The sequence below is a fragment of the Echinops telfairi genome, unplaced genomic scaffold, assembly GCF_000313985.2.
Source record: "Echinops telfairi isolate 266 unplaced genomic scaffold, ASM31398v2 ScPeMD7_9;HRSCAF=40, whole genome shotgun sequence".
In the NCBI taxonomy this organism is placed as follows: domain Eukaryota; kingdom Metazoa; phylum Chordata; class Mammalia; order Afrosoricida; family Tenrecidae; genus Echinops; species Echinops telfairi.
The window spans coordinates 41,469,253-41,484,092 of NW_022103906.1; positions in this window are offsets into that span (position 1 = coordinate 41,469,253).

The window sequence follows — 14,840 nt, forward strand, 5'->3', positions numbered from 1 at the left end:
AAGACAATTAGTGTCGTGGAAGATCAATTCTCTGAAAACAATACAGCAGCAGAGTGAAACAAAATGATGAAAATGTGGAAAAGAGAGTTGTTCGTTAGCCTGAGAGGGTCTGACATACTTTTAATTAAAGTTCAAGAAGGAGGGATGAGAACGGGATTCAGGAAACCTCCAAAGAGCGATCGATGAGAATGCGTGAAGCAACTTGACAGGTTCGAGAAGCCAGATGAACCCATCATACGTTTTATTGTTTTGTTTTTTAAAGAAGGGTGGGTGAGCAGACCAAACCCAGATATCACATTGGGTTGATATAGATCATAATGAACCAAACAAAAGTCTCAGAAACGTCTAGAGAAAATGGCAGCCTACCTCCAAAGGATCAGCAAACCGTTCGACTGCCAGCCAGCTTCTTTCCGCACCCTTCCTGACGGGTTACACCCCACTGAAGACTAGCTGCATCCCGGTGTTAAACCAACGTGGGTGTTTTATCTACCACCATAATTGCATGCTGAGCAAGCCCTTTCTCTGAACTCTTTCTCGGGGTAATGGGGATAGAGGAGATGTACATTTTGAAAATAATTCTGACGCATTTGGCAGCTTTAGCTTTATTAACCAATAATGTGGTAAGGCCAATGTTCTAGAAATAATGGTACTTGGCTTATAAGTTTTGCCTGTGTTAAAATCTTCCCACCAACCAATTGAAATACCTTCCTGGAGCTGGGCCACAGAGAACAAGTGAAGTCAAATTGATGCTCTGCTGGGAATAAGTGGACATCCAGAAGACGCAGTCACCTACATCACTCGGACATCCGACGCCCGAACAGCTGCTCCGTTTGTTCAGTCCAGACTGAGTTGATGAGAGATCAAGTTTTTCTTTCATGTACCTCTCTCCAGATACTTAACTTGTAGTTCATACCTTATCAATAGCTGTTTAATTATAACAGTGATAATGCCAGAAAGAATTCTTTATTTCCATGCTTGAGACACAGTGATTTCTAAGGTGAATGACAATTAAAATGACTCATTGTGCTCATTCACACTGACTGTCAAAGCAGCTTGAATCGCCTCACTTTTTAAAAGTCTGCTTTAGCTATCAAAAGGAGACTAAATAAATTTAGAAACTTTAGATTAAGAGCCTAATAGGCATCCCTTCAAGGACAGCTGGATGAAGTCTACAGAGGGCAAAAGAAAATACGACTTGGGAATTTTGTTGAAGATTATCATCCATGGGACACAATGAGCCTGCATCAAAAACATAAAAGTGTCTCATCTAGGAGGTGGGAGGATGGAAAAGAACCACCGGGGAATCTGAAGGGGCTAAACCCCTTTCGGAGACGTACACGACTTGGTTTAAATGAACTATGCTGAGACTTTTTCAAAGGGTCTGTTCAGTGTGCATTTTTAACTGCTCACACATTTCTGGTCCTCAGGAGAGGTATATCTTGTATCATATACCTTTAAGGAACTATTAACAACAACAACAACAACAAAACTGCCATCAAGTTGATTCTGACTCATACTGACTGCATGGGCCAGGGCAGAACTGCCCCTGTGCATTACCAAGACTGAAACTCTCTTGGGGAGCAGAAAGCCTTCCCTCTCTCCTGAGGCCTGGCCAGCAGTTTCAAACGCTCGTCTTTCAGTTGCAGCACTAAGCCACCAGGGCTCCTAAGAAGCTATTAAGGATCTTAGGAGATCATAATGTACTTTCTATTGAGTCCTCACTTTCTATTGGGAATTTCATATAAAATGCTTTTGTTTGGGTCATTTATCAATTTATTGTCATATTCTCTATTTTCACAATTCATGCATCTAAACTAAACTTCTACTTGTTTTCTAGTTACTGCTTCTAGCCTTTCACCCTCCCGTTCCCCTACCTTGGAGGAACAAGCTGGTCATGCAAAGATGATCACTGTCACAGGGCTTTTTTTTAATAAATCATTTTATTGGGGGCTCGCACAACTCTTATCACAATCCACACATACATCCATTGTGTCAAGCACATTGTTACATTTGTTGCCATCATCATTTTCAAAATATTTGCTTTCTACTTGAGCCCCTGGTATCAACGCCTCATTTTTCCCCTCCCTCCCCCATCCTCCCTCCCTCATGAGCCCTCAATAATTTATAAATTATTATTTTTTCATGTCTTACACTGACCAATGTCTCCCTTCACCCACTTTTCTGTTGTCCGTCCCCCTGGGAGGATGAGATCATTGTGATTGGTTCCCCCTTTCTCCTCGCACCTTCCCCTTACCTGCCTGGTATAGCTACTCTCCATATTGGTCCTGAGGGGTTTATCTGTCGTGGATTCCCTGTGTTTCCAGCTCTGATCTGTACCAGTGTACATGCTCTGGTCTAGCTGGATTTGTAAGGTAGAATTAGGGTCAGGAGGAGACGGGGGCAGTATAGCAGTCAGAGGGGCAGTATAGCACTGATGAAACATATAGCTTTCCTGTAGTTCTTTAATACTTCCTCCACCCACACCCACCCCCACTATCATGACCCTAATTCTACCTCCTAGGGTTTTTTAAGAAGATATTTGTAACAGAAGCTCACAAAAGTGGAGGCAGAGAGAGAAAAATCCACATTCAAGTACATCAGCCAGTGTGTTGTTCAAGGGTCCACTCGGCATACACACATACATATGATTTGGATTCCAAGAAGTCATGTATAAAGGGGATTTTAAAAGAATGGACATTTCCTATTAGCTTTTTACAATATCTTGTATACGATTTGTGTGTGTGTGATGCAAAAAGACTATTATGCTCAGCTCCTAGGCAAAGGTTTGGAGATTCAAGTCCAGCCAGTGATACCTTGTAAAAGGTCTGATGATCTGATTCCAAAAAGAAATGTAGCCTTGAAAACCCGATGGGGAACAATTCTTCTCTGGCACAGATGGTGTCTGTGGGTTGGCATCAAATTGACAGCAACTGGTGTAGATGCGCACACACACACATACACAGAGTCCCTGTGTGGCACAACCAGTTACAGGTCAAACTCGTGCAGGTGCACCTCAGAAGAAAGACCTGGCAACCCGCTTCAGAGCAGTCACAGCCTTGAAAACCCTGTGGCTCTCTAATAGATGGAGTTCTCCGAGCGAGAATCAACGCAGTAGCAACAATTAGCAACACACATATGTGTGCATACACACACACCCCTGCATATATGTGTATAATAAGCATATGTGCTTATAAAGATCTATAAGTAAAGTCTTGCTTTCTTCTCTTGCACTCTTAGCTCTGACCCAGGAACCTCAGGGTTTCCGAGTGTCTGGTTAGGACCTTGAAGAGGCTTCCTGTCTCCGACGGGCTGAGAATCAGTTGTTTGCTCTCAGCTCCCTGGATGGGTTCAAATGAACTCTTCGGTCCCTTTCTAGTCCTTATGTAAGTCCCTTGTTAACGGGCCAGTTAAATATGAATCAGCAAACTTTATGAGTTTCTACCACCTCTCAAAGGATCTGCATTTTCCTCAAGGCAAGGCTCCTCCCTGCTACAACCTAGAGAGTGCCATTCTGTGAAACTCGAGTTTACGACTGTTCCCAGTAACCTTTAGGACATGCATGCGAGGCCCAAACAAAACCAAATGTGCAGTGCATCTTGAGACCTCCCTTTCCTTTAGGATGCTAGTCACGTCCTTCGAATAAGGTCCAGATGAAGTAGTCATCCTTTAAGCGAAAGAAAGACAAGTGCTTTTATTCATTCCTGCTAGTCTTCTCCACCACCCTCCCTCACTCAAAAAGAAGGAATAAATAAATAAATAAACTAAATAGAGCTAAATCCCTTAATGTAGATTGAACTACCATTCTGGAAATGTAATAAACCTAGGAGACCTTTGACCTCTGCATCTCTGGGTCAAAGATAACTCAGCTTGTTAGTGATAACATGTCACAGCAATCAGAGGGTGGTCGGTGGCTTGCAGAGGCAAGTGAGTGGTTCGGTGGCCTCAGAGCAGCTGTCAGGCACCCGCATTCATGTTTCTTCTTTGCACCCACATCATTTCTACCAAGAATATACGGAGGGCTCACCAAGATCCCTCACGTTCCCAGGGGTTTCTTGTATTTCAGTTTTGGTGCTTGCAAGTTTTATAACACTGAGACAGCTTCATATATGACTCATACACACACACACACATACCCCTCTTCTATGTTATGATATTATCTCACTGATCATCTTGTTAATCAACATCTATTGAATCTATTGAGATACACTGGCACTATAGTACAGAATGGGTACAATATGAACGTTTGGGTTATTTAAATTCACTGTATCCCTCAAAAAATACAATAAAAGTCTATTACTATTGTCCCTCAAGCTGTTATTAAATGGAACAGAACTAGATCACTCTTACTTAAACCAGACCAAAACCATGGCCATGGAGTCAACTGTGACTCAAGGAGGCCCCGTGTGTTACAGAGGAGACCCGTTCCTAAGACCCTTGGCTGCAACCTTAATGATGAAAGTAGGTCACTATGTCTTTCTTCCATTGAAATGCTAAGTGGATTCCAACCACCAATCTTTGAGTGAACTAAAACAGCATGACCCTATAGGATGGAGACTTCCCATTTGAATTTCTGAGGTTCTAAATTTCTAAGGCCTCATCTTAAATTTTTAAGCCTCATCTTTCTCCTAATGAGAAGATGCTAGATTCAAACTGCTGGCCTTTTAGTTAGTAGTTAGCCAACATGTAACCCAGGATACACCCAAAGCAATGAGTACTTTGTGTGTTCATATCGACCACAGACCAACATTGTACCCATAGAATGGTTGGTTCCAATTGGTGTATGTGTCTCATTCCTTGCTGTCTTATGACTGTCTGGCATTTTTACCCCCAGCCCATTTGCATGTGCACTACAGGTAAACAGACATCAAGCCAAACACCCAATAAGTGCCATTCTAACCCCACCACATGAGCTTGTCATGGGGAAGAACTGACTTGATGGCCAATGGTTTGTGTTCTCAGCACTGCTCTGGTCCTGGTGATCTGACAACATGCAAGACAGATCTTTTGGAGCTTACTAATCAGAGCCAGAAAATGCTCAAAATGTGCATCTCTGATGATTTGATTTAAAATCCTTCTGGGTGAGGACAGTACAGTAGTTTATTTTCTAAACCTTAAAATATACAAGTGACAAAATAAGATGAACAAATTAATTGAGATTGCTTTTAATGCTATCCTGAAAACAGAACACAAAAATTAAAAAAGACTCAAGGAAATATTCAAAGCATATTTACTCTGTTAAAGAAAATAAGGTAGTAGAATAGTAGAAAATCCCCTATGGTATTTAGACTGGATTACTGATGTATTCAGTTTGTGTCCAGCATTTGTATCATCTCCTAGGATATTAGTTTAGCGAAAAGAATCTCAAAAGTCAACCTATCTTACCAGTAAAAAGCGGATCTAGTAAATTATATTAGTGTTTTTAAAATGAATTAGAAAGAAAGCCCACACTCATGAAAAAGCTTATAAATACATAGTCAGGTAGCATATAAATTTACATCTTAGAGCCTTGGATATGTAGTATATCAACATGTACTCATTTCCTATGTCTTATTTTCTTCAATGACAAACATAGTATAATATGTTCCCCTGAAACTATTGAAGAGGGGAAAAAAAGAAAGAAATAAGTTTCCCTGAAGTCAATTCTAATTCATAGATACTCCCATATGCGCCAGACAGCAGAATTGAGCTACATATGGTTTTCAAAGGCTGATGTTTCAGAAGGAGAGCCCAGACTTTTCTGCGGTACACCTGTTGATGAATTTCACAGAAACAAATCCCACAGGGGCATCTGCATCAAAGCCAAGCTAACTTACCAAATTATATCTATCAAGACCAAAAGAGCGTCAGGTTTTCCACTACTGCCCCTTACAGAAACCCACGATGCCAACGGGTACAGGCACGTTAAAGACTGCCCGAACCTGGATTTCTAGATGCATGTCCCTGTAGGAGTAGTCGCTCTCAGCCTGACAGTAAACAGGTGTTTTGTTTTGTTTTGGCTTTTGGCTTGTCCCTGTCATATGGCTGCTACTATCGTCACTGAGATGGGCTGCACTGCGGCTACAGCAATGGGTTCAAACATACCTCCTACCGTGAGGATGGCACAGGGTGAAGCCCCCTGTATTTCTGAGATCCATTAGGGGGTCCCTATCAGTTGGAACCCACTCAAGGACCGCGGGTTGGGTTTGGGAAGATCATATTGACCAAATCCAACAAAAAGGCACTCACTGAGATTTTCAGGTTCTGTGGAAATCAAATATTAAATATTTATTCTGTCCACAGTCCAGTTTAGAGACTCCTTCAGAAAGGAGTACCTTGTGTCGACTCAAGTGGACAATTCAACGAATCTTCACACATCTTGGGGACTACACTCTTCCTTAAAACAAATAAAGTAAGAAAAATCCAATTATGATTCTGTCTCATATTGCCTTGCCTTAGTGACTCATTTCTGGTGAAAGATAATGGCTCCATTTATTCTTCCTTTCTGAAGTGGATAATGGTCTTTTCTGGTGGCATATAGTGTACACAACACTCAAAACTCTCCTGTGCCCTCCCCAATATCAAAATAAATCATTATTTCTATTGGCATTTCTCCTTCCTTCAGGATAATCAACATGTCAGGTGGGGGGGTGGGGCTAGAGGGTGGAGCCCTCAAGACATAAGTCTCCCAAATGCTATTCAATTTAATATATGAAAAATCATGTATTTCATTTTACACTTAACTCAGTAGTCGAACAATTGTTTTTCTCTCCACAAGCCCACCAGCTCATTTCCATAATCCTGTAAGTATAACTCTTCCCAAAAATGGATACTGCATGAGCAGTTCCCCCAGAGAAAAGCCCAAGTATATAGGCAAGGTGACCTCACTAAAAGAAATTCCAATCACAATCTCTTTTCTGTATTGAATATGATCCTTTGGGAGACAATATAATCGCCTTTAATATTTTCCCAAGAAATAGATAACAACACCTTTCAATATTACAGTTATTATGATAATTGTTTGTAAAATTTTAAAATCTCATGGGCTCCAAGACAGGATCCTTTTTTAAAAAAATCTTTTAAAAAATTTACTTAAAAAAAATTAATGCACAACTTTTAGAAATATATTTAAACCACTGAATTTTGAAATACATAAATGCCAATAAAACTGTTTTAAAAAATTAAAATATATACAGAGGGGATGCTGTATTTTTAAACACTGAAATATAAAGGGAAATATAATTTTAAATAATGAAATACAGCGCTTATGCCAATACTTCAATTTCATTCTGTTGAGAAGAGACAAATGTGCCTGAAAGTATAAAAGCAGATTTAATATATATTTTTATGTACAGAATGTCTATTAAATATACAAATGCAAACTTTGGTCAGGTTTACCCCACAGCATAGAATTTCATAATCAAATCGATGCATAAACTACAGATATCTATCCTTATACCTAAAAAAATATGCAAATAAATATATTTAGAGAAAACAGATTTTTACTTATCCATTCTGTAATTATCTGTATGCAAGTTATTCTACTTGGTACTATGTGCAACAAGTAATCCAATGACTCATTATTTATCTCAAGATATGGGAGATGGGGAATGGGAAACGTGCGTCTAAGAAGCTCATTGGCACATAGTCAGTCCTGGGATTCAGCCAGTTCCCACCGGTTTGGTAGAACCAATATCTAACTTTTTGTTGAGTTTCGTGAACCAGTTATTAAAATGGCACTTATAACTAGGGTTCTCGCTAAAGTGGACACCTGAGCTTATGGATAAATTAAATTAAATTTTCCACAATTGTTGGAAGGTTCCACCCCCACCCCTAGTACATAGAAAGGGCATAGCTCTAGAAGAGTGAATGCTGGGGAAAACTGCGGCAGTTACATAATCTGCTGTCAATTTGGGACTGGAGAGGATTAAGCGTGGAGGAGTGGAGTTTAGTCTGTCCATCGGATCATAGCCAATGAGGCTTCCGTGTGGGCATGGCCTTCCCCTAAGAATTCTGGGAACTCCTGTATTTTCCTCCTTGGAGGGGGGAGATATTTCTCTCTCTCTCTCTGCTGACTCCCTGTGAGATATCACTGAACAGAAGCCCCATGGACCTACCCTGAAGCAGCCCTGGGTGCTGGAGAAGCCACATGGAGACCCCTGCCAGCTGAGATGCTTACAACGCCACTGGATTCAAAGACTTTCTACCCACTGGCCTGTAATCGTCCTGCATTCGGCATCATTGCATGTGTTTCCTGAGTCTAAAGAGGACTTTATAGATTGGTATCGGGCATGTGGGCTAATATCGAACTTAAGGGCTTGGACTGGACTGAGTTGGGATGCTTTCTTAATGTACAGCTACCCTTTATATAAAACTCTCTTATACATATATGAGTTTCTATGGATTTGTTTCTCAAGTCTACCCAGACTGACACAAAAGCGCACCTTGCATCAACACTTGCCCAATAAAACAAAGTTTATTCTCTACTCTGTTCCAGGTACTATACTAAATACTAATCTTCATAGCTACCATATGAATTAAGTAAAATAACTTTTTCCAGTTCAATGTGAAAACTGAGGCTTAAAGCATTCCCTGTGTTACCCAAAGCTATACAGGCTAAGTAGCCAGGCCAGGCTTCACCCCCATCTCATCTGAGGACAGAGTCTTGTCTGTAAGCCACTGGTCTGATCTGTCTTCGGGGTTCATGGGGGAGACAGGATGAAAGGTGGCCCCTTCTGACCTGAAAGTAATGCAACAGTCACATGGCTAGGTCACGCTACAAGAGTTTTCTGAGTCAGCAACTTGGTGCTACTCAACATCCGCTCCCCATGATGGTAAGTCAAGGACTGCACTGTACCCGAATGCAAAAATCTTCCTCCACAGAGGACCTAGAGAATCAATGTGTCTTTTCCTTCCTAGTTTAGTGGGCACCATCAGATACGGGATTTGTATTTTTAAGATGGAAAAGCCAGACAATTTGGAGAGAAGGCAAAGAACCACTCAGCCCTGGAGTGCTACAGAAGTCAGGTGAGTGCGGAGTTAGAGAAGCCTGAACAAACGCCACGAGGAGTGCACAGCTCCCAGCAGCTCCTGCACATCCTGGCTCTTTTGAGGGCGATCTTGTTTCATTCTCTGCCCTGGGGAAACTATCGATGCTGACTCAAGATGCCACCCACATGTCTCCTCCCTTCACTACAGGGGGTAGAGAGGAAAGGGAAAATATCCAAATTAGCATAAATAGTATACAAGGTTAAAATAGTATCGGAATAAAGTCTCAAAATGTTATGTTTAGATTTCTTACCAATTTCTGAATACATAAGTGGTGAATGTTTGAGCTTAAGATCAATCTTATCGAAAGCTGAATGGAGATTATATTGGCCTCCATCCAAAAAGTGTTTACATTATCTACTCATATATTTCAAGGATATCAAAAACAAAGCAAAACAATCTCTTTCCTTTAAATAACCATAACCCTTACTATAGTACTCCTGATGGTACAAATGATTAATGTGCCTGCCTATGTTCTGAAAAGTCGGAGGGTGCATCTCCCCCAGCGTGCCTCGGAAGAAAGGTCTGGTGAGCAACTTCACACCAACTGCTACTCAAGCAAGTTACCAGGCTCCCCGTTCCCCTCACTGTCCTCCATATACAAAGAGAGAAACTTTTCTAAGTCCTGACCAATGCAATAGAAAGAATACTCAATTCTAAAAATGCATTTTTTTGAGCATGAAACAGCAACATAGACATTTAGATCCACAAAAGATAGTTAACTTGTCAAGAACATTAGTCTTTTTAAAATACCTGTTGTTGATTTTAGTTTTATTTTTAATATCTTCATGATATGCTTGAAATCTTCACATTTAATATGGTTTTATATTACTGTATATAAATGAAAACTTTTAATTAAATGATACACTGTACAGCTAAGGAAAAAAACTAAATTACAGAATTTAGGATGTCATTAAAATATTTTTCTAATTATAAGGTAACAGAGGAAAGAACTAGGAGGTAAAAGAAATTTACAGAGGTATAAATATAGGCATTTGTAAATGTAAATATATTAATATATAGCTATAGGTCTATATACATATATTTATATATTAAGCATCAAGGTAGCAGATGGACATTGGGCTTCTACCTAAGTCCTCCCTCAGTGCAAGAACATTTGGTTCTAATAACCTGGCATTCTGTGATGCTCACCTTCTTGACATGATTGCTGAAGACAAAATGGGTGTATAAGCAAATGTGGTGAAGAAAGCAGACGGTGCCTGGCATTGAGAAGATACAGCATCTGGGGTCTTAAAGGCTTGAAGTTAAACAAGCAGTGATCTAGCAGGGAAGAAACAAAGCCCACATGGAAGAGGCACACCACCCTGTGTGATCACGAGGCATTGATGGGATCAAGTATCATATAATCCTCCCAGGGAGGGCAAACAACAGAAATGTGATTGAAGGGAGACAGTACATGGTATAATATATGAAAATAATAATAATTTGTAATTTATCAGGGGTCACGAGAGTTGGGGAGCAGGGAGGGAAGGGAAAAAGAGGAGCTGATACCAAGGGCTCAAATAGAAAGAAAATGTTTTGAAAATGATGATGGCAACATATACACAAATGTGCTTGATACAATTGATGAATGAATTGTTATAAGAGCTGTAAGAGCCACCAACAAAATGATTTATATAAAAAATTAAAGATGGGCAAAAAAATATCTATTTTTCTAAATATAATCAATATTCAAACTCTATGTAACACTATAATATCTATATTTTATAAAGAAAACCAAACTCATTGCCATCGAGTCAATGCAGAACCACAGTGCCCTGTTAGAGAGGGTAGGACTGCTCTTGTGGGTCTCCGAGACTATAACTGTGAGCCGGCTGGTGGTTTCAAACTGCTGACCTTGCAGGTAGCAGCCCAACTTGTAACCACTACACTACCAGGGCTCCTTCATATCTATGTAACAATATCAACTTTGAAAAACAATCAAACATACATGATATTGTAACTTTGCATTTGGTCATCTTTAAATCTATATATTTAATCTTCAAAATAATATTTTCACCATATGTTTAAAATTGTTCACAAAAAAGCAATCTAAACTGGAATTTTGTGTGTCATCCTTTTAAGGTGTGATTGTAGATTTATACACAATAGCCAAAGAGACCACTGTATCTTTTAAAAGTGCAATTTAAATCTCTAAAATCATGATTGAATACAATTAAAATGCACAAATATATGTATTATACTTCAAAATATTGGTATTATCAAAGATTTTAACCTTATTTATAATACAAGCTGCCTTATTTTCCTTTGATGCTAATGCTCATGTTCAGAAAATAGACCATTAGGATTTGTGGGTACTGTGAAACTGAATAAAAACTTTTTTCCTTATATTTTCCTGAAAACACAGCCAGGATTATTTATCTGCTAATGGGCCCTATTTCCTACTCACATCTCTGCCATTTCTCTGCATAAATATGGTGCATAAGGTAAAGCAGTAGAACTGTTTGTTCACAGGTATAATAAAAATAAGTTAGATTTTAGAGTGAAAATTTACCACTTTTGTCTCCAAAGGAAAATGCTTATTGCACTATGTGGTAGTTACACAATCTGGTCCCGATTTGGGCCTTGAGGGGACTACAAGTGTAGGGGTGGAGTCTAGCCTGTCAACCATTGTATAGCCAATGAGGCCTCTGTGTGGCATGGCCTTCCTCTAAGGATTCTGGGAATTGCTATATTTCCTCCTTGGAGGCAGGAGACACACTCTCTTTCTCTGCTCACTCCCTGAGAGATGCTTTACTGACAAGACACGTGTCACTACACTCACTCCATGCCCTGGGAGCTGGAGGAGCCACGTGGAGACCCCTGCCAGCACAGGAGCCACGTGGAGACCCCTGCCAGTACAGAGATGCTTACAAAGTTACTTCCCACCCCCTGGCCTGTGATCTTCCTGCAGGAGTCTGAAGAGGACTTTACAGATTGGTGCTGGACATTTGGGCTAATATCAGACTTATGGATGTGGACTGGGTTGGGATGTTTTCTCAATGTTCAATTGCTCTTGTATATAAACCTCTTCCTTATACACATATGAGTGTGTCTATGAATTTGTTTCTCTAGTCCACCTGGACTAACACACCCTGCCACTGCAATTTTATGATGAATTCATTTTACATGGCTTTCAGATGAGTTTATCTATATGTTGGAGCAAATACCATAGCTTCAATTATTCTCTATCCCAAATTATTTTAAAAAGTACTTTAAGTCCATTTAATTATTATAACTTACAGAATTTTAAAAAGTTGTCATTACTAGGTTATGTAAAATAATGCAGAAAGCACATGTAAAATCAAATGATGAAAGAAAATCATGATGTTCAATCAAACTTTGGGAATAAATGGTGCCACGGAGTTCATTCTAATAAATAGCAGCCACCTGACGGGACAAAGTAGATACAAGGCGGTCGATTTTTTTTCTAGAGCAGAATGGCCCCTCTTTTGTAAAATGGCAGGTAGGTTCCAACCAGGGGCTGACTTCTCATGTAGCAGCAGTGCTTGAGCCCAGTGCCACCAGGGCTGCTCAGCATTGGCACTGTTCAACCACGTGTGACCTACAAAAGTGACAATTTTGTATGGATCAATCCAGTACAGCACGCTCTGATTCTCAACTTATTGAAACTAAATTCCACCTTGACGCAGACAAGCCAGCTGCCTACTGAAGCTGAGAAATGAAAGGTTTGAGAGGCCTTGGCAGAACAATCAAGGGCTACTTCCATCAATAATGCCTTTCCTGGGCCTAGTTATAATGTGGACAATATTGTGCTTTAAAAGGTGAGAGGGGCATCTGATGGGAGTACCACCTGCCAAAGATGGCAAGGGCAGCGGGAAGGTAAGCATGAGCAAGTAAACTATATCCCAATAATAACCCATGGTCTGAAAGAAAAAGCCATTCAAACCAGTTTTGGTTTTTTGTGAGATTTTTTTGTTCTGTTTTGTTTTAATGTGTCATGCAATCGCAGAATTCTCTCCAATTGACATGTTTTCCCATAAAATTCACCAATGCCAGAGTGAAATTTTAAAAACTGATCAAGTCTCTTTGCAGGGAAACTGATGGTGACAACACTGTATTTACTGGAAGGGAGTTGACATCAAGTGGGGTTAAATTCAACCACACCCCAAACACCTGCTGCAAAACCAACCTGGACTCAGCCTGACTCCAAGCGTGTAGTATAGCACCTTGCTTGCAGGCTCGCCAAGGCTGGGACCTTCAAAGGAAGGGATGACCAGGACTGCCTTCTCAGGCATTTCTGTGCACTCAAACCACCCAACCTCTGGGTAGCAGTTAAGCATTTAACGATGTGTTGTTAAAAAAATCACCCAGAGACTTCAAAGGAGTGATTGGAGGGGGTTTCTAAAGTGCTTGCTTTTCTGGTAGCAAAGATGCTAGTTATCTGAATCTGACAGACATCTCTTGTGAGTTACCAGGCACATCATCAAAACGATGTTTCAGAATATTCTGCTTCAGAATCCACAAGGAATTCTGCCACTTCGGTCCGGCTGCAACACAAACTTCAGTTGCAGCAGCTAACTTTGAAGGTTTCAGGACCGAATCCCTCTCTGTAGCTTACTCAACATTTCGCAGTAATTAGAATGAGGGGGAAAGGGCTCAGCCTTTGCAGAACAGCAGTGTGACACTCTTGGAGCACCCTCTGGAGGCCACAGAGAAGGGGAAGCGTTAGAAGGAATTCTGATCAGACCATATGTGTGGTCCGACCAGGCGTGGGATCCACACAGCTCGCATGAGTTGGACTAAAAATATTCAGTTTATCAACTGTAATCAGAATAACATAAGAAACATGCCTAATTAATCATTTATTCTCTATCATTTAAAAATGCAAAGACACTCCAGGTGTAACACTGGTCTCAAATAATTTGTGTGACATTGCAAACCAACCAACCAATGGACCAAGCCTATACCAACTAGCTTGATTTATCCACATTCTGAATTCTTTGGGGAATCCAAGGTGGAAACAGCTCTAAATATTTTTAATGGAAGAATACATTTTCATTAACAAGATGTAAATGACCATGGCTCTCGAATATATTATGAATTGTCAACCTTTCTAAAGCCAATTTTATGCTTATTGAAATGGACACGCCATGACACTGCCCATTTCCTTTTTCTCCCACCTCTCTGTCTAAAGCAACAAACACTGACATCTATTGGTATGTGGTGGCACCTTTTAAAAACATGTACTACAACGCATGCAAGGTTCACACACAGACAAACCCAAGATTAGGATGAATTCCAAGTATCATTCATATGAAGCTGAACACCATACATGTGAGATATATTTTCCTTTTGGTTAGAATAAATCCCTTTTTAAGCTAATACTGTCTGGATTTACTTTTCCTATTTGATCCAGGCTTAATCAAAACATTGGAAGTCCATTTATCTTCATATTTGAGCAAATGGAAGGACTCACCCCAGATATTGACTCTTGGTTTGTTTTCATCTATCATAATGGGGCCTGGTAAACTGCCCATCCTGTTACATTAAATGTAACGCATTACTGCTGGGATGTTAACAAAGCAGGTATCTGGTGAGACTCTATCAGCACCTTAGACACATTGCCTGTGGCATCCAAGTGATGTGGGGAGAGAACGAAACAACTGGAAGGGTCAATCTATTACATTAATTATTTTGTTTATATTTCAAAACACCTCTACCCAGATTTATTCATTTCACTGGCAATATACTTTTATGTACGATAAAAAGCTAAAAAAGGACTTGTTCATAAACATTTCCTTTTTCAATTACTGCAATTCATACTAGTCCTCAAAGAGAAGAATCACACATTC